Below are 6,000 nucleotides of genomic sequence, written 5' to 3' on the forward strand. Positions count from 1 at the left end.
TTAAGTACATGATTCTCAGGAGTATAATGAAGAGATCTAGTCAACAGTAAGCAATAACACAAACACTAATAGTATATTTATCCATGTAACTTTAGCAGCTGCTTAAAGAAAATCATAACACTTGGCTTCTTCATAAACCCTGTTTCAGCCTCTCTGAGAGTCACTGGTAAAATAAATATTGAGTCTGAGTACTTCCCACTTTTAAGATATTGTCGTCTTAAGATTCAAAAAATTTAGGAAAAAAACTTAAGATATTAAATGTTGACTCAGTTGTGCTTCAGTGAATCTCTGATAGTTCTCATACTAACTTATATATGTTTATGTATTCATACATGTTCCTATTTAACTGCATTTTAATGTGAATGGTTCAACAGGGTTCCATTGTTTGCCTAATTTTCACACACAAGCACACACAAATGTGTTTATATTAAATACAAGCAATTATATATATATCTTTTTTCAATAAGGCCAATAAAGAATTATGACAACATCTATAGAGGATAAAAAGTCATTGTGATAACAGAATAATTATTCAACAGAAAATTTTCAACTACGAGACTTTTAAAATTACTGGTTCAAGAACATTTCCAAGGAGGAAAGTATGATCCTGTGGAAGTTTGACTTTAAAAATCTACTAAGGGTAACTTCATGAATGGAAAATATTCTCTCTATATAACCTAAAATTTTAAAACATCATACAGCACTTCAGCTTTGAGTACATGATTTTAAGTGGAGATTTTGATAAATAAACATTAATTTTTACTGTTGGAAATGCCTTGCTCTCTCTCTTCCCAAAGACTAGTTTAAAACAATATTAACAATAGAGTTAGTGTGTTACTTATTTGTGAAAAATATTGCCACAAAGGTTTCTTTGAGATGCAAAAGGACCCTCTCACCTGAGCAGTTAAAGTGGAGGATTAAACCACTTTGCTGGTTAAGAAATATCTGAACTACCCTGCAAGAGAATGCATTGTCATTGTCCTGACAAAGAAAGAATACCTAGGGTAAGTAGCAACTTTTCCATTGGTTTTGAAGGGGGAAACAGGATTCCTTGATTCTACTGCAGTAAGTAGCTATAATCCATATTGGATATTTCAACATTGCCACCAAATAAAGTATTTTCCACAGTAGACAAGTGGCACTTACCCAAAGACTTATTTCTGTTAGACGAATTTGGTAGCAGAAATAGGAAAAATATTTTGGAAAAGGCTCATTTAGTTGTTTTTGCATATCTTGGCAGGAGTTGACTGAGCCATTTTGAAAACACTAATGCTGTGGAAATATGGCATAGGAGCATCAGCAAATGGTCACCACATGACATGATTAAGCACTGCATAGGTGACTGCCTCTAATTTAATTTTAATTTTAACGTCCTCAAGGGCATGAACCACACTCTTCCATATTTTCCATATTTATGTAAAATTCCCATAGTACCATTCATATGCCCACATATAAATATGTTAATAATGATGATGAATGGTGACATAAGCTCAACCTGCTGCCACCTGGGAAAGAAGTAGTGGTAGTGAGACTGATGGTGCATTCAAACAATACATCCCCCACGACCAGTGTGGAAACAGCTTTGAGAGAACTTCCCTAGGCATCAGGCCAAAACACTGTAGAGGATTAACAGGAAGACTACTGGGAGTAGGCTTCATGAATATGACACAGAAGGAATATTTTCAGTGATAAATGACTTAAATGACAAATTAAACATAGATTTACACATATTTTATAATATTCCCACTTTTTAGAAATGTAAAGAAAAAAATAATAAAAAGGACTTGCCTTTCAGGAAGAGAACCATAGCGGGCCAGCAGCTCTGGAAGAGATAATTAGTACAGCACTTCTCAAGGCCAATGGCATCTTCCACCTGGACCTGGGAAAGAATGGAACAGAGAGGTTAAAAATGGTATATCACAAAGGAAGCACTAAATAATCAACACCAAGGTTAAAAATGGTGTATCACAAAGGAAGCACTAAATAATCAACACCAAGGTTAAAAATGGTGTATCACAAAGGAAGCACTAAATAATCAACTCCAAGAGTTTAACTTCCTCAGTTCTCAAGTTTTAGGTAATGATAGGGATTTTTTTTTTTTTAACAGTAGAAGCATCCTGCTATGATCTGAAGTTATGTCCTCCCACAAATTCATATGTTGAAATCCTAACCCCCAAATGTGATGGTATAGTAGCTTGGGACTGTGGTGTAGGGGATTAGCTCATGAGAGTGAGACCCTCATGAATGGGATTAGTGCTCTCATAACAGAGCACCCTTAGAGCTCCTCAGCCCCTTCTACCCAGTGAAACACTAGCTATGAACCTGCAAGCTGACCCTCACCAGAAAGCAACCATGCTGGTATCTTGAACTTCGACTTCCCAGCTTCGAGAACTGTAAGCCATGAATTTCTGTTGCTTATAAGTTAGCCAGCCTATAGTATTTTGTTATAGCAGCCCTAATAGACTAAGACACATCCCAGAAAGAAATCTGTTTTTAGTGGTATAAATACCTTGATAAGTTGCTCGGGATGTGGACTTTTAAACGATAGTAAAATGTTTTTCAAATTTCCAGTGGAGAGAAATTGGTGGGTTAGGACTAATATATCTTTGTTTAATTAAATATATTAGGAAAGGAGAAGAGCAGAGGGGAAGGGAAGGGAGGAATAAGTCCACTGTAAAAGTTCTTTCACAAAACATTTTTATTTCACTTATATTCCTGTGTATATATGTATTCTTGATCACCATGCTAATTATTTTTCTTACTCTGAAACAGCCATTAAAAGTTTGAAAGCCACTGCAATATGGTCCCTGAACAGTTTTCCAAACACATGGCACCTCCTGGCTGACAGGTATGCTGGTGGCCCAATGTGAGTTTAGAGCCAGAATTGGAGGGATCCTGTTAATAGGAGGCTTTTAGAGGCTGGATGGGGACAGAGGAGGCATGTGGTGTTGGAAGTCTAAGAGATTTTAAGAAAACAAATAAAGATACTACACAGAGAATTGTGTGAAGTTTTTCTTTGTGGTGGGCAAAGCCCTTTGTCCTTTTCCCCTTAAAATATTCTAATAAAATAAGTTGTTTCCTCTTCCATTTCATTGTTAGGGAAGATGCACCCAGGTGTTGAGTACAGCCCAAAGGTGGGTTTGCAGCATGAGCAGAGGCTGCCTATGGGGACCTGGCACTTGGGGGATTAAATAAACTTCAGATTTATATATTGGTTTGTTTTTTTGAATAGACATTGATGCTTTTTTTTTTAATGGATTTTTCTACAGTCACTTCTAGTTTAAAAGTCCATAATCTGATTCCCCCCACACCATGAATCTAAACTTTTAAGCCTTTCAGAAACTCATACTACTAATTCCATGCTTGAGAGTTTTCCTACCTAAACCTAATATCACAAATACTTATAACCCCAAATGATAGCATTAGGCTGTAATTCATTACCTGTAAAATATTGAAATGCTTTCCCTTTCACTGGAGATATAAAAGCTAAATTCTTTCATAAATAACACTGTAGAAACTACTAAATATTAAGAAAAGATTAAGATTAACCAACCTCTTTTAAAAATCCTTCTTTGTTCCAAAAAAAAAAAAAAAATCCTTCTTTGAATACAATCATACCTCAAGAAACAAGAAAAATCTCAAATAAACAACCTAACCTACACCTAAAGCAATTAGAGAAAGAAGAATAAACGAAACCCAAAGTTAGTAGGAGGAAAGAAACCATAAAGATCAGAGCAGAAATCAATGAAATAGAGACAAAGAAAACAATAGAAAAGATCAATAAAACTAATAGCTGGTTCTTTGAGAAGATAAACAAAATTGATAAACATTTAGCCAGGCTCATCAAGAAAAAATGGGAGAGGACTCAAGTCAATAAAATTAGAAATGAAAAAGGAGACGTTATAACTGACACCACAGAAATACAAAGGATCATAAGAGACTACTACAAGCAACTATATGCCAATAAAATGGACAACCTGGAAAAAATGGACAAATTCTCAGAAAGGTACAGTCCCCCAAGACTGAACCAGGAAGAAAGAAAATATGAACAGACCAATCACAAGTAATGAAATTGAAACTGATTAAAATCTTCCAACAAACGAAAGTCCAGGACCAGATGGCTTCACAGGCGAATTCAAACATTTAGAGAAGATCTAACACCCATCCTTCTTAAAGTCTTCCAAAAAATAACAAAGGACCACTCCCAAACTCATTCTACGAGGCCACCATCACCCTGATACCAAAACCAGACAAAGATATCACCAAAAAAAGAAAATTACAGACAAATATCAGTGATGAACATAGCCGCAAAAGTCCTCAACAAAATAATAGCAAACAGAATCCAACAACACATTAAAAGGATTATGCACCATGATCAAGTGGGATTTATCCCAGGGATGCAAGGATTCTTCAATATACGCAAAAGTGATACACCACATTAACAAACTGAAGAATAAAAACCATATGATCATCTAAATAAATACAGAAAAAGCTTTTGACAAAATTGAATATGCATTTATGATAAAAACTCTCCAGAAAGTGGGCAAAGAGGGAACATATCTCAATATAATAAAGGTCATATATGAAAAATCCACAGCTAACATCATACTCAGTGGGGAAAAACTGAAAGCATTTCCTTGAAGGTCAAGAAGAAGAAAAGGATGTCCACTCTCACCACTTTTATTCAACATAGTTTTGGAAGTCCTAACCATGGCAATCAGAGAAGAAAAAGAAAAAAAAAAGGAATGCAGCTTGGAAAAGAAGAAGTAAAACTGTCACTGTTTGCAGATGACATGATACTATACATAGAAAATCCTAAACATGCCACCAGAAAACTACTAGAGCTAATCAATGAATTTGGTAAAGTTGGAGGATACAAAATTAATATACAGAAACCTGTTGCATTCCTATACACCAACAATGAAAGATCAGAAAGAGAAATTAAGGAAACAATCCCATTTACCATTGCATCAAAAAGAATAAAATACCTAGGAATAAACCTACATAAGGAGACAAAAGACCTGTACTCAGAAAACTATAAGACACTGATGAAAGAAATCAATGGTGATGCAAACAGATGGAGAGATATACCATGTTCTTGGATTGGAAGAATCAATACTGTCAAAATGACTATACTATCCAAAGCAATCTACGGATTCAGTGCAATCCCTATCAAATTACCAATGGCATTTTTCACAGAATTAGAACAAAAAAATTTTACAATTTGTATGAAACACAAAAGACCCCAAATAGGCAAATCAATCTTGAGAAAGAAAAACGAAGCTGGAGGAATCAGGCTCCCTGACTACAAACTATACTACAAAGCTACAGTAATCAAGACACTATGGTACTGGCACAAAAACAGAAATATACATCAGTGGAACAGGATAGAAAGTCCAGAGATAAACCCACACAACTATGGTCACCTAATCTATGACAAAGGAGGCAAGAATATACAATGGAGAAAAAACAGCCTCTTCAATAAGTGGTGCTGGGAAAACTGGACAGCTACATGTAAAAAAAATGAAATTAAAACACTCCCTAACATCATACACAAAAATAAACTCAAAATGGGTTAAAGACCTAAATGTAAGGCCAGACACTGTAAAACTCTCTGACATAAATCACAACAAGATCTTTTTTCATCCACCTCCTAGAGTAATGAAAATAAAAACAAAAATAAACAAATGGGATCTAATTAAACTTAAAAGCTTTGGCACAGAAAAGGAAACCATAAACAAAGCAATAAGACACCCCCCAGGATGGGAGAAAATATTTGCAAACAATGCAACTGACTGTATATTTTGGATTAATCTCCAAAATATACAAACAGCTCATAAAGCTCAATATCAAAAAATAAACAACCCAATCAAAAAAATGGGTAGAAGATCTAAATAGACATTTTTCCAAAGAAGATATACAGATGTCTAAAAAGCACATGAAAAGATGCTCAACATCACTAATTATCAGAGAAATGAAAATCAAAACTATAATGAGGCA

Source organism: Balaenoptera physalus, assembly GCF_965194825.1.
Source record: "Balaenoptera physalus genome assembly, chromosome: 3".
Taxonomy (NCBI): domain Eukaryota; kingdom Metazoa; phylum Chordata; class Mammalia; order Artiodactyla; family Balaenopteridae; genus Balaenoptera; species Balaenoptera physalus.